Source organism: Loxodonta africana, chromosome 1 (genome assembly GCF_030014295.1).
Source record: "Loxodonta africana isolate mLoxAfr1 chromosome 1, mLoxAfr1.hap2, whole genome shotgun sequence".
Classification (NCBI taxonomy): Eukaryota; Metazoa; Chordata; class Mammalia; order Proboscidea; family Elephantidae; genus Loxodonta; species Loxodonta africana.
Genome location: NC_087342.1, coordinates 193,561,575 through 193,584,656, shown reverse-complemented (window position 1 = coordinate 193,584,656; position 23,082 = coordinate 193,561,575).

Sequence of the window (23,082 nt, the reverse complement as noted above, 5' to 3'; positions counted from 1 at the left end):
TGGGTCTTCGTTGTAAAGAGGGCTCGACGGAAGCGTCTGTCTATTCCGCCATCTTGGCTCTGCCTCCCCTGTTGTTGGATTTCTTGATGGCTGCTTTTATGAGCATTAATAGTGGATCCAAGTACAGGAAACCCTTGACAACTTCAATCTTTTCTCTACTTATCATGATGTTGCTTATTGGTCCACTTGTGAGATTTTTCATTTTCTTTATGTTGAGGTGTAACCCATACCGAAGGCTGTAGTCTTTGATCTTCATCAGTAAGTGCTTCAAGTCCTCTTCACTTTCTGGAAACAAGGTTGTGTCATCTGCATAACTCAGGTTTTTAATGAGTCTTCCTCCAAACCTGATGCCCCATTCTTCTTATATTGCCCATCTTCTCAGATTATTTGCTCAGCACACAGATTGAATAAGTATGGTGAAATATACAACCTTGACTCACACTTTTTCTGACTTTAAACCATGCAGTATCCCCTTGTTCTGTTTGAACGACTGCCTCTTGGTCTATGCATAGTTTCTTCACAAAAACACTTAAGAGTTCTAGAATTCCCATTCTTCCCAATGTTATCCATAATTTGATATGATTCACACAATCAAATGCCTTTGCATTTGATTCAATAAAAGTCAATAAAACACAGGTAACCATCTTTCTGACATTCCCTGATTTCAGCCAAGATACATTTGACATCACCAACGATATCCCTTGTTCCATGCCCTCTTCTAAACCCAGCTTGAATTTCTGGCAATTCCCTGTCAATGTACTGCTGCAACCATTTTTTAACTATTTTCAGCAAAATTTCATTTGCATGTGATTATTTATGCTATTGCTCAATAATTTTCACATTTTGTTGGACCACCTTTCTTTGGAATGGGTACAAATATGTGTCTCTTCTAGTCAATTAGCCGGTGTTGATACATGTTACAATATGGATGGAGCTTGAAGACATTATGCTGAGTAAAATAAGTCAATCACTAAAGGACATATATTGTATCACCTCACTTATACAAAAAGATAAGAACAGGCAAATGTATAGAGACCAAGTTTATTAGTGGTTACCAGGGCTGAGCAGGACAAAGGAGAGTTATTGCTAATGGAGTGTAGAGTTTTGGTTTATGGTGATGAAAAAAATCATATTGATTAAGGGTAAAGTTGCACAGATGATTAATGCAATTGCTTTCAGTCAGTTGTACATCTATAAAAAGTTGAATTGGCAAAAATTTTGTGATAGATATATTTACAACATTGACAAAAAAAAAAAAAAAAGTCGGCTTATATACAACCAAACATTTCATGGGATTTGGTTTCTTGGTTTGGATGTTTAGGGTCGTGGTTCATGGGACATCCCAGTTAATTGGCCTAATAACATGTATAGTGCTTCTGTTCTACCTCCTAGTTTGATAGATAGTGCCTGAGGTCTTAAAATCTTGCAACTGGCCATCCTGGGCACAATAATTTGTCTTTGTTTGCCTGGAACAGCAGAGGAAGAAGGAGATTCAGGAATAAAAGGAGGATGTGGAATATGTGGCTAGCTGTCTCCATGAACAACTGACTCCTTCACCATGAGACCAGAAGAATTTGATGGTTCCTGGCTACCATAACTGAACATTTTGATCAAAGATTCCATAGCAGAATCCTGATCAAAAGGGGGGAAATGCAGAACAGAATTTTAGATTTTCATGGATTTCAAACTTCCTGGAGCCATGAAGTTTGGATGAATCCTTGAAACTATTGCTCTGAGATAATCTTAAAACCTTAAACCAAAAACATTCCCTGAAGTCTTCTTAAAACCATAGTTTTGCTTAACTAGTAAAGAACACCTGCCTTTAGCTTTATGCTCTTTTAAGATCTATCTGTATGAGATCAAATTGACAACAGCAACTCGAAAGATTAGATAGGAACCTTAGGGGGCAGCGAGTGTATGTCAATGGGGGAGGGTAACAACTCAGAAGAGGAGAGTGAGAATGGTTGCACAACTTGAAGATTGTAATCAAGGTCATGATAGTGTATGCGTAGAAACTTGATGTATGATTTTGCTGTGTATATCCTCAGCAACAACAATAAAAACTAAAAAAAATGTAGCTCAATGTGGTGGCTTGTAAAAATGCCCCCAAATACTTTCTCCCTCTCAATCCATTCCACATCAGTTTGATATTAAAGATTGTCTCAAGAGGTGGAATCTATTTTTATACCTTTGAATTGGGCATTAGCGATGGGGACACAAGCAGAGGCTTGACAAGTACTTGCACACTGAATTTATCCATGTGAACAAGCACACCTAGTAAGCCGGCTGGAAGGTAACAGACCACACAGAGAAGAGTCAAGTCATGCCAGATGAGGCCTCCTAGAAAAACCCTGGGCAGAGTGCAGACACAAGAAGAAGACCTGCAGAGACCAGAATAACCAGTTGAGCCCAGATCAAATCACATGTGTCAAATAAATGTTTGTTGATTTAAGGTCCTAAATTTTGGTATGGTTTTTTATGCAGTAAGATCCAACTGATTTTTTTAAGATCCAACTGATATAATCAGTAAAGTAAAATTTTAAGTATAAAAAATAACAATGAACAATAGCAAGTAGAAAAAAGGAAGAAAAATCTACCCGTAACTGTACGTGCTGTCTCTCTTCCTTGCTTGGCTGTGATAAGTGTGCTCTAGGCAATACATTATGTGGTAGTGAGGGAGCAAATTCTAAATTAAAATATTTAATTCCTTTTGTTATTCAAGATCTGTAATATCTTAGACTTCAGCTAGTCTGATTCTTTTGTTTTCAGAGCAACTGGTACCTGTTTTGTTCTAGGTTGTTTTGTTTAATCTGTTTTATTTTGTTTTCATTTATTTCTAAAGCTGCCCCTCTTCACCAATCTTTAAAAGGAAAACCGTTTTACAGAGCTTCCTCTCACAATTCTCTCTCAGGTATAATCTATAATCTGAAAAAAAGAAAGTAAATTTCCTCCTTCAGGATCTCTTTTCCCTTTCACCTTTTATGCGACCTTCTGGGATGATGCCCTCAGTTGTTCACAATTAACTGCATTATCTGATAAGCACTCCCAGTCTTGCTTCCAGTTTTACAGCCCAAGGAAAATCTTTCCCAGCCATAATGTCTCAGCCTTCTTTCCTGTAAGACGCAAATTCACATGTCGTGAGTAAATGTTAACAAGACATGTAGCAAAGCTAACACTGAAGACAGAATCTGGTGGAGAAGTCAGATCTAAGATGAAATACCAACTTTGTCACTTAAAGAGCTTGTGCTCATTATTTAATTTTTTTCACCCCTCATTTGTCTCATTTGCAAAGCAGGAATAAATTATAATCCTTAAGTGTTGTTAAAAGCAAATGAGTGTGTTTTTTAAAAGTATTTATTTTGACAGTGCTTGATTTAAGAATGCTTTTAGTAGAGCTGTTATTTTCTTTAGGGCTTCATTTGTTTAGTATTTGCTCAAAATGCATTGATGCCAAGTTATTTATTGAGTCAAAAACCCATTGCCGTCGACTCGATTCCAACTTATAGTGACCCTATAAGACAGAGTAGAACTGCCCCACAGAGTTTCCAAGGAGTGCCTGGTGGAATCAAACTGCCAACTTTTTGGTTAGCCACCATAGCTCTTAACCACTACACCACCAGGGTTTCTGTTTACTAAGTGCCCAGGGAAAACGAAGACTCTCTTAGTTTCTTGGTGCTGCTGTAACAGAAATATCACAAGTGGGTGGTTTTAAAGTACAGAAATTTATTTTCTCAAAATTCAGGAGGCTAGAAGTCTGAATTCAGGGTACTGACTCTAGGGGAAGGCTCTATTTCTGTCAGCTCTGAGGGAAGATACTTGTCTCAGCTTCTGTAACCCCTGTTACTAGGTTTCTTGGCAATCTCCACGTGGCATCTCTCTACACCATTTGTCCTTGCTTCTTTCTGTGTCTATCTGCTCTTCTTATATCTCAAAAGCGGTTAGGTTTATGACACACCCTACACTGATATGGCCTAATTAACATAATAAAAAGAACCTTATTCCCGAATGGGATTCATCTACAGGTATAGGGGTTAGGATTTACAACACATATTTTTGGAGGACATTCAATCCATAACAAAGCCTAGAATGTTAAGATTAATAATAATAATAAGCATACATAGAGCTTAAAATTATTTACAACACTTTTATTATTTTCTCCCAATTATAAAATAATTCTAGGAAAGGGTTATTATCAGCTTCTATTTAATAGATGAGGAGGGTAAAACTTGGGCTTAAGTGTTCTCAGTTCACATAGCTTTGGAGTGGCAACAACTTGAATGGAGACCCACCTGGCTCCCCATCCTGTGCTTTCTGCCCAATAGCATGCTGGAACATGCCCGGTATCATAACACAACGGTATTGCATGTTGGGTAATCTGGAAGGCTGCCCTAAAACCACCTCCAACCTTGCTCAACTTTTAACTCAACTGAAATAGAAGCCCTGGCTCTTTTGAACTATCACCAGGGATGCTGGTGACACATCAAAAGCTTGTAAAATTCAGCTCGTAACAGTTATACAGTATTTCTCATACCATACCATATTTGTCTCTTTAGAAATGTTGTATCAAATATTAAGAAGGAGAAAAGATAGTTTCTTGTCTCTGCTGTCTCTCAAACAGGTACAGAATTAAAAAAAAAAAAAGGCTTCTAGAAGGAAAAATAAAATCCACAGAAAAACCCAACAACACTCACTTCAAAACTGCTCATTTGTTCATCATCAGGTTTTATTTCAGATGGGCATTCCAAGCTATGTAACTTGTACTAAAAGTGCTGTGGCATGCTGTCTATAATCTGCATGATGTACTAAAGTAATAAAATTGGCCTGCATGATGCACTAAAGTAATAGAATTGTTGTTTAGTAATTTGTCTTGGGATCAGGGTCTATTGACTCGCAACTTAACCATCTCTGCATTCTCTATAACTTAACTGAGACATGTTTGAGCAATGAATATTTGGTATATCATTTTGAGAAAGATACAGCCATTACTGGATCATGTGATAAACAGATCAGATTAAGAAAAGGAACACATGGTACTACAAATCATTGGAAAATCAGTGATGAAAGCATGTTTTTTACCATCAACAGTTGTGGCAGAATGCAAAGACACTGTAATTGAAAGGTGTATTGAGCTAATGAACAGCAGATGTTGGGAAGACAAATACAGATTTCACAGTTGCTCCCATCAATTCAGCAATTCTTAATTGCGTAATTAGCACCTGAGTCCTCGTTGAAATGTCCTAGAGGCCAAAGAAAATACTCTGATACATCATAGTATTCTCTGATTTACAAATTCTATTACAGGCCTTTTAGGCTTTTTTTTTTTTTTTTTTTAATTCACAGTGTGATTAAATTAGAAAACACAAGTGACACACTTGTTACAAAGAGGATATTTTAATTTTTTTTTTCCAGCAGCTCAGCAAGCAATAACAGGGAGGATATTCAGAATGCCAGAAAAAGTCTGTGAATTAGATTTCAAAGGTTAAACAGTAAAATCTTTTAAATGGCTCAGTGAAACTGATTAAATTTATCGTCAAAATAATATGGTTGATTCCATGGCTGGGGCAAGAAAATTAAGGAAGTGCTCACACACACACACACACACACATACTCGCATGTACGATTATGGGGCATAAATAAAGGAAACAGAAGCTGATTTGCACTATCTCCCACTTTGGTAATCTAAGTATTCAATTAAGCAAACAAGTAAGTATCCAAATAAATAAGAATAGCAATATTTTTGAATAAAATAAGAATCTATCTCAATGATGGAGATAGAGGATAGAGCTCTTCCTTAGAGTACAATGATGACTGATAAATATGGAAAGTGTGCTGAAGTTGGAACATTATATTTTGCCTCCATCATAGTAAAGATAGGTTTGAACAAAAATAACTGGTGGATGCTAAATACAGGTAGTCCCCAACTTATAACAGGCTCTGCTCTGACGTCTGTTGTCACCTCACTTTTTTTTTTTTTTAGTTTTCATTATTATTGCCTTTTATTATCAGTATCTTCATAAATCCAATCTTTATTTATCTTTGGGGGTTGGAAACATTCCACACAAACTTACATATATATTTTAATCCATACATACATAAAAAAATACACAAATCATAAAATTTACTCCGATGATGAGGAAGGGCTGGAAGACTGGCGTTTTGTCGGTTGCAGTCATAACTCCACTTGTGGGAGGTTCTGGACCATCTGGATTATCCCTGGGAATGCAGGGTAGCATTTCTAGTCGGAAAATTAGTGAGAGTTGTCTGCATGGTCCTTTTCTTTTTTTCTTTGTATATTTTGCAGTAACATTTCACTGCTCCCCGAATACACTGGAAACCCTGGTGGCGTAGTGGGTAAGTACTACAGCTGCTAACCAAAAGGTCTGTAGTTCGAATCTACCAGATGGTCCTTGGAAACTCTATGGGGCAGTTCTACTCTGTCCTATACGGTTGCTATGAGTTGGAATAAACTCGATGGCAGTGGGTTTTCTAGTGGGTTTCAAATATATTGACTTCAGCAAAGTGATCAGCATTTGGGTCCATGTTTCAAGCATCTGAAGGTGTTGATTTAGTACAGAAAACTAAATCTATGTGGCAGTGTTTTGAGCACTAAATCATAAAACTGAACATCTGTGAGAGGAGGTCTGAGAATAACAGCAAATTATAAGCTGCAACATTGCACATAATACATATTACTAGCAATGAGATGTACCAAAAAAAAAAAAAAAAAGTCATAAGTGAGGCTTGTTGTAACTTGAATACATCCTAAGTTAGGGAGTACCTGTACAGGGGTCAGAGAGTGTGAGTTTGAAGAGCAGAAGGTTCACCTGGATTTGAAGTGTCTCACCACAGATTGCTTATTAGTTGCAAGGGTTAAAATGGTAATCACATAGGGGAAAAACCAGGCAACACGTGGACCAAGTGATCAAAATTAACATCAACAAGTGGCAGTCAGTATTGTGTCCCCTGAAAAAAACACAACATTATTTTTGTAACATTTTGGCCAGGGAAACATTACTTGAATCTAATTATGAGCAAACAGTAGACAAAAATTCAAGCACATTCTATAAAAATAACTCGTCTATATCCTTCAAAATATTAATGCCATTGGCTGAGGAACTGTTCCAGATATTGGAAGAGTACAGAGACATGACAACTTACTACAATGCATTAGCCTAAACTGGTCCCATACTGGAGATGGAAAAAATGCTATATAAGACTTCATGGGAAAATTGTCAGAATTGCAGTAGGGACTGTAGATTTGATAAAACTGTTACATCAGTGTTAAATTTTCTAAATTTGATAACTGGGGTTAAAAAAAAATATGAAAGAGAAAATCCTTGTTCTTAGGGAATACGTACGGAAGTATTGGGGTAAAGAGGAATGTGTAAACAACCTATTTTAAAATGCTTCTGAAAAATAATTCATTCACATATATGTACATATATGTAAATATATGAGAGAGAGAATGATAAATTAAATGTAGCAAAATGTTTAAAAATGATGAATATATGTAAAAGGTATATATGAAAATCCCAAATTTTTCTTGTAACTTTTCTGTAAATTTGAAGCTATTTTAAAATGAAAAGTTTAGACAAAAAAGAATATATAAGACATATATTATTCTATTCCAATCATACATAGCATTTTCTACCAGATTACCTTATATAGATATACCCCTAGATCTACAGACACCTGCACCAAAATTAGCAGAGAACTGAATTACTTTACTGATATAAATCAAATCAGCAAACTTTTTAATCATAGCTTTATTTTCCTTGCTCATGGTTTGATTTTTTTAATATAAGTGTCTTTGAGCAAAGTTCCACCAGTGTTCATTCTAATTCCAATTATTTTAGTAACTAATGCTGTAAGTTATGTCCTTTAACCGGTTTCAATTAATTAAGAAATGGATAGTACTGGAAAGCTGAGCCATACTTCTAGTTAAGGCCCCCAGTTTAATGAACTAAGTGCATCTGAAATGTGGTCCAACTTTCCAGTATGATTTATCAATAGACAAAAATAAAGTCATTATTAGAAAAAAAATTGGTATCAACCACTGCATTTACCTATTCTTTTATCTGCTGATTATTCAGAGTACAAAGCAAGATTATCTGTTGTTAGGTGCTTTTGAGTCAATTCTGACTCATAGCCAACCTATGTACAACAGAAAGAAACATTGTCTGGTCCTGCACCATCCTCACAATCATTGTTATGCTTGAGTATGCTTGAGCCCATCATTGCAGCCACTGTGTCCATTCGTCTCTTTTTCGCTGACCCTCTACTAACCATGATGTCCTTCTCCAGGGACTGGTCCCTCCCGATAAAATGTCAAAGAACGTGAAACGATGTCTTAGCATGCGAGACATCTTTGCTTTTGAACACTTCAAAGGGATCTTTAAAGAGTGAAAACTTTTTTTTTTAACTACCGAGTAAAGCAGAACGATAATTGTTCTATTAATGACTTCAGGGGAGAGAGATGTGGCAGTATGCTTCCATTTAAGCCTTGGGAACCCTATGGGGCAGTTCTACTCTGTCCTACGAGGTTGGTATGAGTCGGAATCAACTCGATGGCAACCAGTTTGGTTTTGATTTAATGATTTCAGGGTTTAATATATTCTTAAATATCCCAAACTGAATTCTGTGCTATATTCTTGGACTTGCTCAAAGACATTTCCGCAATATGCACTATTCATCCAGTTTCCTGAGCTATAAACCTTAGAGTTTCTTATTGCTACACCTGATGGTCAGACAATTTCCGGTGATGGTGCATCAGATTGTATCTCTTTATTCTGCCCATGTGAACCTGTTCATCATTCCCTAAACATGACAGGTTCATTTTACAACTCCGTGCCTTTGTACATGCTATCACCTGCAAGGAAGGATCTTTATCCTTTCTGTCTGGCCAACTTCTCTCATCCTTCAAGTTTCACGTCAGATGTTGAACTCCCCCAAGCATAGTGGGCAGCACCCTTTCCTGGGCTCCCACAGCAACTCTTACATTTTTGTGGTATTGTCATGTATTCTGGGTGCATGCCTGCCTGACACACTAGACTATGAAATCCTTCAGAACAGGCAACATATCTTGTACATCTTTTTATCTGACCCAGCATGCGGAATGTACATCATGTAAAGCAAGTGTTCATGAATGCAGAATAAAAGTGTGGAAAAGTGAAGAAAAAAACAGCAAATGGATGAATAACAATGGAATGAAACTGGAGGAGTGGCGGAGAAAGGAGGTAGAAATTTTTAGGAGATAGGAGGTAGGAATTTTACGCATCTGAAATCTACAGAATATTTATATACATATATGTACTATCTGTCACTTTCTTGGATAGAAGCTCTCTTGGGTTCTAAAAAAGGGTTTCTTAGACCAAAAAAAAACCTGAGACTCCTGTGCTACCAAATGTCCCTGTCAGCTGGGTCTGGGGGGGAAGGTCTTCTCCTGAAAGAAAACACCCTTCTTGTACAGCTACTCACTTTTGGTCTATGACAATCCTTTGTTTTTACACGTTTATGACCCAGACCAGCTCTCTCTGGCTTTTATCACTTATCACCCACTACCCTGAATCCTTTAACTAAGAATTGCCTGGCCATGCTCTATATGAAACCCTGCAATTCTCACTCACCTAGTTTTACACCATCTGAGGATGACACTAATTTGGAAGATTTATCTTACTTCCATTAATGAGAGGACCTTGTATCTTCGCCAACACCTGGCTTGGCCTGGTCTCTCCTTTCTCCTACTTAAAATAAGGAAGAACTCCAATGACTCAGAAGCTTCCTTCTAGCTTCTAAAGTTTTGTGATTCTGATACTACTAATGATAATGACAAGTGACAAGTTATACTGATTAACCAGGTTATCTAGTGGGTTGCCAGCTGAGATCACTAGTCTGTACCACGGATTAGTGACACAATTGCTAATGATTTAATAACTCAAGGTGACCTTTGTAGTGGCTAAACCGAGAGAAGCCACACAATCCTAGTGAGCCACCTGGCACAAGCAGACAGCCATTCAGAAACAAACAGTGTGCCAGGCTTTCTTGCGGATGACTGGACCTCTGAAATGTCCTTGAGTAAAAGTGGCAGGCAGAGCTAAAATACTGTAAATAGCTCCTATGTCTCCTAGTCTTAGCTTTTGCAGATATAAAAATAGATGAACAGTGTGGATTAGGTCTTTTATGAACCACAAACTGGAAATGCCAAAACACAAGCTTCCTCTGAAGAGAAGAGGTAGGAGTTTGTCATCCGCCTGGGTGAGGGAGGCAGGAGGATAACTGATATCCCCGTTATTATAGCCAGGCAGTGATATCATGCTGGCAATTTAAGCTATATAGGAAAGAAGTGTTTTTTAATTTCTGAGTAAGTCCTGGGTCATATTTAAACAATGCCAAGCATCCAAATGAGAAAAGAGAATTCTATTTGTAAACAAATGGAAAAATGAATAAACGCCTATTGCCCTGATGTTTGACGGCAGTGGGTATACAGGTAAAACAGCTATGTATTTGGCTGCATGTTATACATTCTCACAGATCATTCTTGACATTACATGGATGTGGCCTCTGGATTTGTCAAAGGTGAAACACTGACAGGGTATTAGGAGCTGTGTGAGGAAGGAAGGTGAATGGGTTGTCTGTGAGCTGGGATGTTATGAAGTTTTCCCAAGCTTGCTAGCACAAGTCACTGCAGTGACTTGTCCTGCCAATTATACAGTTTGTGCGTGAGAGGTTCCTGGCTATATGATGCCTCCGAGACAATATTCTTAGTCATGGAAATAGCCTCAGCATTGCAAAAATGTGTGATACACTCTGTTCCACACTATAGTTAGTGGCTTCTATTCCTTTTTCAGTCATGTTAAAGTCTCAAGAGATTTCTTTTGGCCCCATAAAGTGTGTGATCTCATTCAAAGACAATTTCTGGCTTGTCTCTGTCTCCCTTGCACAAAATGTACTCGGGCTCATTTTGTAAGTTCTGGTGGAGAATAGAATATCAAAATCTGCCGAGTATGTTGAATTATCACTCTAAAGGAAACATTATTACTGCAGGTTTTTACATCATGTAAATATTGAAAATGTTAATATATTCTGCCATACGTATCTATTTCATTAGCTTTATTCTTTCTCCATAATCTTAAAAATGGTAAATAAGTTCAAGGTTTTCCCTCCATCTTTGATAATTTATGCCACTGATTTCAAAGAGGTTTCTGCATGGCACAAATGGTTTGAACTCAACTGCTAACCTAAAGGTTGGTATTCAAACCCACCCACAAGCACCACAAAAGAAGGCCTAGCTTTTTACTTCCATAAATATTGTTGTTGTCATATGCCCTGGAGTCAATTCCAACTCATTGTGACCCATATGACACAGTAAAACCACCTCATAGGGTTTCCTGTGTTATAATCTTTACTGAAGCAGATCACCAGGTCTTTTCTCTGGTGGGGTCACTGCATGGTTCAAACCACAAACCTTTTGGTTAGCAACCAAGTACTTAATCATTGAGTCACCAGGGCTCCTTCTGTAAAGATTACAGCCAAGGAAATCCTATGGAGCAGTTCTTCTCTGTATCAAACGGGGTTTCCGTGAGTTGGAATTGACTCAATGGTAATGCGTACAGATGATTTTGAACAGGGGTCTGATAAATACCGCTTTGTTAATTTTCATTTACCTTGCAGGGAATTGCTAGTTAACTGATAACTTTTTAACCCTAATAATTAACTTTAAGTGATTTTTTTTTTTGATGGTCATTTTTTTTTTTTTATTAAGACTTCAAGTGAACATTTACCATTCCAATCAGTCTGTCACATGTAGGTTTACATACATCTTACTCCCTTCTCCCACTTGCTCTCCCCCTATTGAGTCAGCCCTTACAGTCTCTTGTTTCGTGCCGATTTTGCCATCTTCCCTCTCTCTCTATCTTCCCATCCCCCCTCCAGTCAAGAGTTGCCAACACACTCTCCCGTGTCCACCTGATTTAATTAGCTCACTCTTCATCAGCATCTCTCTTCCCCCCACTGACCAGTCCTTTTCATGCCTGATGATTTGTCTTCGGGGATGGTTCCTGTCCTGTGCCATCAGAAGTTCTGGGGAGCTTTGTCTCTGGGATTCCTCTAGTCATAATCATACCATTAGGTATGGTCTTTTCATGAGAATTTGGGGTCTGTATCCCATTGGTCTCCTGCTCCCTCAGGAGTTGTCTGTTGTGCTCCCTGACAGGGCAGACATCGATTGTGGCCGGGCACCAACTAGTTCTTCTGGTCTCAGGATAATGTAGGTCTCTGGTTCATGTGGCCCTTTCTGTCTCTTGGGTTCTTAGCTGTCGTGTGACCTTGGTGTTCTTCCTTTGCCTTTGCTCCAGGTGGGTTGAGACCAATTGATGTATCTTAGATGGCCGCTTGTTGGCTTTTAGGACCCCAGGCGCCACAATTCAAAGTGGGATGCAGAGTGTTTTCATAATAGAATTATTTTGCCCGTTGACTTAGAAGTCCCCTCAAACCAAGTTCCCCAGAAGTGATTTTTTTTTTAGTATTTGAAAAACACTACAATTAAAACTAAGGCAAAAATCTTGTACAAAATCCATGTAGTAGAATGTGATTTTTGAAATAAGGCATATCTAGCTTTGAATCCTAATTTTCTTATAACTAGCTCTGTGCAGTGTGGAAAATTACTCTATAAAATATTGTTTCCTTATCTTTGAAATAGGAAAATACTTTTTATAGGAATCTGCTTTTTGAAGATTAAATGTGATAACACATATAAAGCTCCTAGCACAGTAATACACAAAATAAAACCAAAACCAGACCCATTGCCATCAAGTTGATTCTGACTTATAGTGACCCTATAGAACAGTAGAACTGCTCCATTGGGTTTCCAAGGGAGCAGGCTGCTGCATTTTTCTCCCATGGAGCACCTGGTGGGTTTGAACCGCTGACCTTGTGGTTAGCAGCCAAGTGCTTAACCACTGTACCACCAGGGTTCCTATACACAAATTTGCTATTAGCAAATGTAAGTTCCCCATCTACTCCTCCCTTCTTTTTTTCAGTAGCCTTGTTGTTTTTTTTTTGTTGTTGTTGTTTTGTTAGCTCCCTGTGAGTAGGACCTCCAGCTCATGGCAACCCCATGTGTCACAGAGTGGAACTGCTCCACAGGGTTTTCTTGGCTGTAATATTTATGGAAACAGACCACCAGGCCTATTCTTCTATGGTACTAGTGGATGGGCTCAAACTACCAGTCCTAGGCTCTAATAAAAAAAAACATTCCCTATATCCTAGCGAAATAAGAGCCTTTACACAAACAGATATATGCACACCCATGTTCACTGCAGCACTGTTTACAATAGCAAAAAGAAGGAAGCAACCAAGGTGGCCATCAACGGGTGAATGGATAAATAAATTATGGTATATTCACACAATGGAATACTACTCGTCGATAAAAAACAATGATGAATCCATGAAACATTTCATAACTTGGAGGAATCTGGAAGGCATTATGCTGAGTGAAATTAGTCAGCTGCAAAAGGACAAATATTGTATAAGACGACTATTATAAGAATTCGAGAAATAGTTTAAACAGAGAAGAGAATATTCTTTGATGGTTATGACAGGGGGAGGGAGGGGGGTATTCACTAATTAGATAGTAGATAGGAATTATTTTAGGTGAAGGGAAAAACAACACACAATACAGAAGAGGTCAGCACAACTGGGCTATACTAAAAGCAAAGAAGTTTCCTGAATAAACTAAATGCTTCGAAGGCCAGCGTAGCACGGGCAGGGGGATGGGGACCATGGTTTCAGGGGACATCTAAGTCAATTGGCATAATAAAATCTATTAAGAAAACATTCTGCATCCCACTTTGGAGACTGGCGTCTAGGACCTTAAACATTAGCAAGCAGCCATCTAAGATGCATCAATTAGTCTCAACCCACCTGGACCAAAGGAGAATGAAAAACATCAAAGACACAAGGTAATTATGAGCCCAAGAGGCAGAAAGGGCCACATAAACCAGAGACTACATTAGTCTGAGACCAGAAGAACTAGATGGTGCCCGGCTACAACCAATGACTGCCCTGACAGGGAACACAATAGAGAACCCCTGAGGGAGCAGGAGAGTAGTGGGATGCAGACCCCAAGTTCTCATAAAAAGACCAGACTTAATGGTCTGACTGAGAGTAGAGTGACTCTGGAGGTCATGGTCCCCAGACCTTCTGTTAGCCCAAGACAGGAACCATACCCAAAGCCAACTCTTCAGACAGCGATTGGACTGGACTATGGGATAGATAATGATACTGGTGAAGAATGAGCTTCTTGGATCAAGTAGACACACGAGACTATATTGGCATCTCCTGTCTGAAGGAGAGCTGAGAGGGTAGAGAGGGTCAGAAGCTGGCCGAATGGACACGAAAGAGTGTGAAGGGAAAGAGTGTACTGTCTCATTAGGGGGAGAGCAGCTAGGAGTATATAGCAAGGTGTTTATAAATTTTTGTATGAGAGTCCAACTTGATTTGTAAACTTTCACTTAAAGCACAATAAAAATTAAAAAAAAGAAAAAGATTCGGGTGCAGCATTGGGGGATGTGATTTTTAAATAAAGAGATTGGAATGCTAAAAAAATTCCCTCAGCCTCTTTTTATTTCTGCATCAGGTAGAACTGTAACTGGTTTTAGGCTTTACTCATTATTTGTGCAGTTCCAAAGCCCTCACAAAACAATCTGATTTGGAACAGAAAGCCAAGCAGTTCAGCCTAGAGACACCATTTTGGGAAACCATTTTGTCTAGATCTTGTCCTGCACCAGTTCACAAGTGGAAATGAAACTTTGGGATTTTCATATTATTGTGTAGCTGTATAATATATATATTATATATATATAATTATATATATGTATAAATATATATATAATATATATAATAAGATGAATGATGGTGAGTTAGAGTCTCTTTACTCAGCAACTTTCCTTGAAAATTTGGTGCTGTTCTGGTTTCTGCCTAAGAACTCAGAAAAGCCGGTTCCTTATTACCTAACTCCCTTATTAAGTGAGAATCTCTTTCAAAAGCTATTCATTCAGACTTCCTTATAATGTATTCTTTGTACAAATTTTCTCTCAATCCAGCTTTGACCTAGAGATGATAAAATTTGCAGGGTATTTTGGTTGTCTGAACAGATATACCCGGCTCTACAGAGAAACTTTTGCAGTGACTATTTGCGTAGTACTTGGAGACAGCAGCAGGAAGAATTGTTGTTAGTTACCATGTAGTCAATTCAAATTTATGGCAACCCCATGTGTGCTGAGTAGAACTACTCCATTAGATCTTCCAGGCTGGGACCCTTCGGAAGCATATTGCCAGGCTTGTCTTCTGAGGTGACTCTTGGTGGGTTTGAACTGCGAACTCTTAAGCCAGAAGTCAAGCGCTTAACAGTTTGCACTACCCAAGAACTCCTAGTAGGAGACAGACAATGCTGTGCTGCTACCACTACTCTCAGTATAAGCCACAGGCCCACTTGATGGGGTAATTCATCAAGCACAGTCAAGAAGCAACAGCTCCCTCTCAGATTTCAAAATTAAGCTCCCCAACTTTCTGGTTGCCTCCTGAGGACCAGGGTGAATTCAGACTCTACTCTAGGCTTCATTCTCTAAAATATACCTACATTCATTGAATGACCATGGAAAATAAAAGTCCATGAATCAAAAATATGTGTATGTGATATGAAACATATATGGAAACATGGTCATTTCCCAGTTTTCTGTCAAATCATAACTAACATGTGCCCAAGGGAAAAGACATGCTAACTGTCAGGGTATTAATGTATATTTAATTTGATAAGGATAAAGGATGAAAAAGATACAAAGTTGCTTTCCTTGGAGTGATGTATCTTTAAACTTTTTTAAAAATGTGAACATTACATGTAAGAAAGGTTAAGTAAGGGAACTGAAGCAACACTAGTTTGCTTCAAATCACAGGCCCATTTAATGTGGTAATAATAATACAGACAAGCAGGGACCAGATTATGGAGAACTTTTGTTAATGACACTGCACATTATCTTCGATGAAATGGAGAGACTATGGAGACCCAACTAAATGTCACACTGTAGGCCTGAAGACATAGTCCACTACTATTCCAATAAGAAACAATCAGTGTTATATAAGTTCCTAAAATTTTTACTATTACCATATATACCAAACAAAAAACCAAATCCGTTGCCCTGGAGTCGATTCTGACTTACAGCGACCCTACAGGACAGAGTAGAATTTCCCATAGGGTTTCCAAGAAGTGGCTGGTCAATTCGAACAGCTGACCTTTTGGTTAGTAACTGTAGCTCTTAACCAGTGTGCCAATTATTACATACAATATATAAAATCTTATTGGTGAAACCTAGTTCATGTTCCTGTACTGTAGATGCAAAGGAGTTTGTAGACATGAGTTTCTGGCTTCTACCTTGGGAAAGCAGGACCCATAATGTAGGAAACTGTAAAAATAAAGGAAGGTTTTTTTTTTTTTTTTTTAATTCAAAGATGTTAGCCAACCACAAAAAAAGAATGTTGATTTAGTAGCAAAAATAGGACAACTGTTGAGACTGTGTTGGCTCCTCCTGTCTGGAGGGGAGATGGGAGGGTAGAGGGTTAGAAACTGGCAAAACCGTCACAAAGGAGAGACTGGAGGGAGGGAGCGGACTGACTTATTAGGGCGAGAGTAAATGGGAGTGTGTAGTAAGGTGTGTATATAAGTTTATGCGCGACAGACTGACTTGATTTGTAAGCTTTCACTTAAAGCACAATAAAAATCATTTAAAAAAAAAGGACAACTGGATTTCAGAGCAAGGGAAAATTTCTATCATACATATTCAAATTTATTTATTAAACTAACATTTATGAAGTGTCTTGTGCCATGAATACCAGATAAAAAGATTAGCCCTGTCTTCTAAGGGCTAATAGTCCAAAGCTGACAATTTTTAAAATAAGTATGTATAATAATAAAAGTATGCAGGCTGGCTATATGGGAGAACGTAGAAGACATAAATCTGTCTAAAGATGAGGTAAAAAACCCCTGGTGGTACAGTGGTTAAGCACTCAGTTGCTAACCGAAAGGTTGGTGGTTCAAACCCATGAGCCACTCCACAGGAGAACGATGTGGCAATCTACTTCCATAAAGATTACAATCTTGGAAACCTAATGAGGGTAGTTCTACTCTGCCCTATAGAGTTGCTATGAGTAGGAATTGACTGAACAACAAAGGGTTTAAGGAGGTCAAGGAATACATTAATAATGTAGTCATTTAATGAGCATGTTTTTAGCAACTATTATGTACAACACTTCTTCCCTAGGTGGGGCAAATGGTTTGTGCTTGGCTATTAACCTAAGGGTTGGCAGTCCAGACCCACCTAGCAGTGCTATGGAAGAAAGATGTGGCAATCTGCTTCTGTTAAGGTGACAGCCAAGAAGACCTTACGGAGCAGTTCTACTCTGTAACATATGGGGTCACCATAAGCTGGAACTGATTTGATGGCAACAGGTTTGGTTTTGGTTTTGTTATACCAGAAATTTCTAAGTATTTGATAATACAAAGACATATTAGCTACTTCTACTCAGGACTTCATATTATAATAGTAAACAGTAAGTAAGTAAATTATCATAATTGGTGTTATAAGTATAATTGTAAAAGTAGACATTAGAAATAGTTGTAGCACAGAAAAACCATAAAATCCACATTGCTTAGCGTGGCTACAAGAATCTCAACCATAGGGCCTCTGTATGTCTCTCTAGACTCATTTCTGCTATACTATGTAATCCATGCTCCAATCTAACTGAAATTCTTGCAGTTCCTCTAAAATGTCTACTGTCTGCCACTGAAACTTGACCATCTTTCTTCTGAAATCAAAAGATATTAAATATTTCCATATAACTTTTTGAAGAAAGGCACACTAGAACTGTCTTTGCCTGTCTATCTTTCTGTCTGACTTTTTTCTTTCCTTTATTTTTGAAAAAATCTTATACTCGCTTATGTAATTTTCTCATAACGACATGATAAAATTTACTATTTTATTTGCTCAGCATCCCCTTTGTATCTCGGATCACCTGAGATCATCTTACTTCTTCTGAGGTATGTCTTTAAATGCTCCTTTATACAGGGCTTTAGCCAATAAACACAGCTTTTTACTTGCAAATATATTTGTTTTTCCTCATTTTGATTTTAATTTTTAGTTTTATTAAATATGTGATTCTAAGTTGAAATTTATTTTCTCTCAACAATTTCAGGATATCATTCCACTCTCTTCTAACTTTCCTTATTGGTGTTGAGAAGTCTGCTGTAGTCGTAATTGTTCCTGTTTTTCCTCTCTAATGGGATAACAGTGGGTCTCTAACCCATTTCTCTTTCCACTGGGACATGTGAAGCAAGCTTGATCCTGAGCAGAACTCCTTGCAAACAACGGCTGGTAGAATTTACTAGCTAAGATGGTCATGCATAGGTTTCTATGTGTTGATTACAGATCTAGGGATGCTCTAGCAGGGTGTATCCATTCTGCCCAGATTTGTCATTGTAAATAAATCTGCAATTTATGTACTATGGTTGCACTAAAGAATGGTAGGTTTTTACAGTGTCTCCTTTGTGCTAACTTGGTCCATGCTCAGCTGTCAAGTCTCTGAAACCAAATGTAACCCAGTGAGGCAAAAGGATTCCAGAAATGGGATCTGACAGTTTGAGGCCTTTTGGGTACTGATGATGCATAAACTTGGATGCTTTGCATGAGTCTTTTTGACAATTTGAGCCTTTATGATCACACGTTGGTGTGTGTCCTTTCTCTCTGGCTAATTTTAAGAGGTAGTTTTTGGTCTTTCGTGTTATGCAGTTTCACAATCATTTGTGCATGCATGGATTTATTTTTATAAATTGAAATAGAGGTTTTGTTTTTATTTTGTTTTCAGCGGATTCATGTTTTTCAACAATTCTGGAATATTCTCAGACTTTAGTTCTTCAAATATTGCCACTCCTCCATTCTCTCAATTGTCTCATTTTTTTTTCTGGGTCTTTGATTAGATTTAAGTTAGACATTTTTATTCTATTCTGCTTATCTTTTAGCAACTCTTTCATATTTCCTGGAAACCCTGGTGGCATAGTGGTTAAGTGCTACAGCTGCTAACCTAAAGGTCAGCAGTTCAAATCTGCCAGGCGCTCCTTGGAAACTCTATGGGGCAGTTCTACTCTGTCCTATAGGGTCAATATAAGTCGGAATCGACGGCAACGGGTTTGGTTTTTTGGTTCATATTTTCTATAGCCTGGTCTCTACAATTTTTTTTCAGAGATACATTCCACGCTTCTTGGAAACTCTATGTGGGCAGTTCTACTCTGTTCTACAGGGTCACTATGAGTCGGAATCGACTCGACAGCACTGGGTTTTTTTTGGGGGGGCGGTATTCCATTTTATTATTTCTCTTTTCTAATCTGTTTAACTGTTCATTTTGGTTTTATTTTTAGCAAATATATTTTTTATTTCTACTTATCTTTATTTTCCAAATATTCTTATTCTCGACAGCTTCTTATTGTTTGCTTATTTTTGTGATCGCCTCAGATCATGTTGTTCCTCTGCTTAAAGTCCTCCATTGTATTCTCATCTTGAATAAAAATCCATAAGACCTTATGCATGTGGACCCCCACATCTTTCTTACCTTGTCTCCTGTACTCCCTCCACTTGATTAGCAGTTCCAGCCACCCTGGTCTTCTAGCTGTTCCCAGACCACACCAGGCAGGTTCCTACCACAGGTCTTTGAACTTACTACTGCCTCTGCCTGGAGAACTCATACCTAGATATAAAGAAAAAATATTAACTCAAACCTTCTTCTCTGTGAGGCTTTTCCTATCCATCGTATTTAATACTGTAAGCCCTCCCAGGCACACCCTATCCTTCTCCAATGTTTTATTTGTTTCCATGGCATATATCACCTTCTAATTTGCTATATAATTTACTTACTCTTTAAAATTTTCTCTTCCCCTCTCCCACTTCCCCCAACATACATATGTAGGATGGCAGGGATTTCTATCCATTTAGTAAGTATTTCTAATGCTAAACATTGCCTGGTACATAATAGGCATGCAAAAAACATTTATAGGATGAATAAATAAATAAAATAATAAATGTAGTCTGTTAGTTGGGCATGCTGCCAACCAGAATAAAATCTGGGTTCAATAACTAAGGAAGATGGCAATCAGTTGTTTCTACAGAGTAGATACAGATTATTTTCTGCCATCTCTTAAATATTTAGTGGGTAAATCTTTACCAGAGGACAGTTTTAATGGACTGCTACACAGTTTTTTAAACCACACAGAAGGTTGATAATGCAGCACTGTTCTCTGTTGCTGTTTCCCAGATTCTTTTACAGCACACCATACATAGAAAATGGTAATAACTCTAAGGTCACCAAGGTAAACAAATGAGGGTGCTCTTGCTCTCAAGTCACCTAAAGTTCCTCCCACTCCCTGCCTCATATGAGTGAAGAGGGCAATGAGTAGCTCAGCATCATTGGAATCCAATCTCCCCAAACCAGGGCTTTGGAGTCAGAGTCCATTTAGCATGCCACTCTGCCACACTTTCATGTGTGACCTTGTGCAAATTAGTATTTCTCTGAGTCTGCTTCTTTGCCTGTAAAATGGAGACAGTAAAACCCCCACTTCATATGGCTGGTAAAAACACTAAGAAAAGGGATGTGAAAGTCCAAGTGTACGGCAAGTTTTCAACAAATCTGTTTTTTCATTTACCTCTTTGTTGCATTAAAGAGAGTGTCAGTCTCATTTTTACTTATAATTCTATTTTTGTTACATAGAATTTTACCTATGTGGGTAAAATTCAGAGAGTGATATTAAGAATTAGATTAAATTTGAGGGTAAAAGATCACTTCAAGCTAATTTAAACAATGATCCTGAAGGGATTTAACTTTCCAATCAAACATTTTTATAGGTAAAGCTTTAGCAGAACCCTACTAATTTTAGCCTTTAAATCTCTAAAATCTCCAGGTCAGTTAATAGGCAATTACTTTCAGATCTCTGGGGATCCATATTTAAACCACAGAGCGAAAACTTCATTAATCTTACATTCAGATTCAGAACTCCTTTTAAGAAGATATGTTTAGCCTGTCCCCAGGCCACTCTGAGGCATCAGGTAGGCCCTATCTGGATAAGAAGATAGAGTCTTAGAATTTCATAACAGGGTATCAACTCTATTTAACAAAATCGGCTGTCTTCGTGATCACAAATTTGAAGTATAACATAGAAAATACAAGTTGACTATGATCCAACATTTATCAAGTGATTATTTGGAATATCTGACATTGCAAAGTGACTTTCTAGTGAACATGCTTATTTTCCAAATAATCCAATTTCTCTAGTCTGCATCTGCGTCATAAAATGGCCCACAGGGAAACAAAAGCACGGTCATATTTCTATCAGTTTTTAAAATCTTTCTACATGTCATATATATTTTCCAAGATATCTCCACCAGTTGCTATTGATTCAGTCCAGCTTATGGCAGAGCAGAACTGTGACCCTCAGGGCTGTCAGTGGCTGATTTTTAAAAAGTAGAGAATCAGGCTTCGTTCCCAGGTGCCTCTAGGTGGACTCAAACCTTCAAACTTTCGGTTGGCAGCCAGCATGTTAACTGTGTGCATTAGCCAGGGACTAGTATTATCCTCATTTTACACATGAGAAAACACAAACTTAGAGAGGTTAAGGAATGTACCCAACAGTTATACAACTAGTAGGACGCAGGATTCAAATCCAAGACTTCCAGTTTCAAATTCTAAAAACATTTGAACAATGGCATGAAGTTATTTACCAAAATGGTGCCTAATTTCTCTTACGTAAGGACTAAGGTGAAAATTTCCTCTTTAAATGCAGGATAAGAGAAAGATAGTCACTGTAACCAAAATGATATGCTTTCTTCCATAACATTATGAGAATATAAACCCTCATATTATTCTCTTTCTATTTTATCTGTCAGGAACCTCAAAGTAAAATAAACTGTCCATTGCAATAATTAACTACTGTCAGGTACCTGGTGTCTTCATTTTTTAGGGTTGTTGTAAAAGAAATACCACAAGTGGGTGGCTTCAAAAGGAGAAATGAAGCTAGAAGTCCAAATTCAGTGCACTGGCTCTAGGGGAAGGCTCTCTCTCTGTGGGCTCTGGGGGAAGATCCTTGTGTCTTCCAGCATTCCTCGGTTCCTTGGCAAACTTCATGTGGCGTGGCATCTGTCTTCTCCATTTGTGCTTACTTGTCTTTATGTCTATATGCTGCTCCTTATAAAACAGAAGTGATTAGGTTTAGGACACACCCTATATAACATGACCTCATTAGCATAACAAAAAACCTATTGCTAAACAGAATTGCATTACAGGGATAGGGGTTAGGATTCCAAAACATTTTGGGGGTGCACAATTTAATAGTAACCAAAAAAACCAAAACCAAACACGTTGCTGTCAAGTGGATTCCAACTCATAGCAACCCTGTAGGACAGAGTAGAACTGCCCAACCGAGCTTCCAAGGAGTGCCTGGTGCATTCGAACTGCCAGCCTTTTGGTTAGCAGCAGTACCACTTAACCACTACACCACCAGGATTTCCTCAGTAATAACATCTGGTAATAAATAGCATTCAACTCTTTTCAAATGTTTTTCCTCTGTTTTTGTGTTTTACTTTTATATTTTTGTTAATGTCTAAAGAGTTTCAAATATTTTTATAAAGTAGGCAAGCTGTGTCTTAAAAATCAACAATGTGCTAGGTATGAGAAAATTGTATAGCCTCAATACTAGTAGCGAATTCAATGTAGTTCAACCAAGATTAATTATATCCCTTGTTTCAGGAGCCATCATCAGCCCTGGGGATACAAAATTATGACACAGGCCCCTTCTCTAAGGAATTTACAGATAACTATATGGTCAACTCTCTTCCAAATGGAGGTGCAGTCTACTGTGTCTTTTTCAGGCACATATGCTGAACACTACAGCTAGCAAGGAACCTTTCCATATGCTGCTCTCCAGCCCCTCTATGCTCACATCACATAACCCTCGGTATTCTATTCTAAAAGGGTCAAGAAAGAAAATTAATG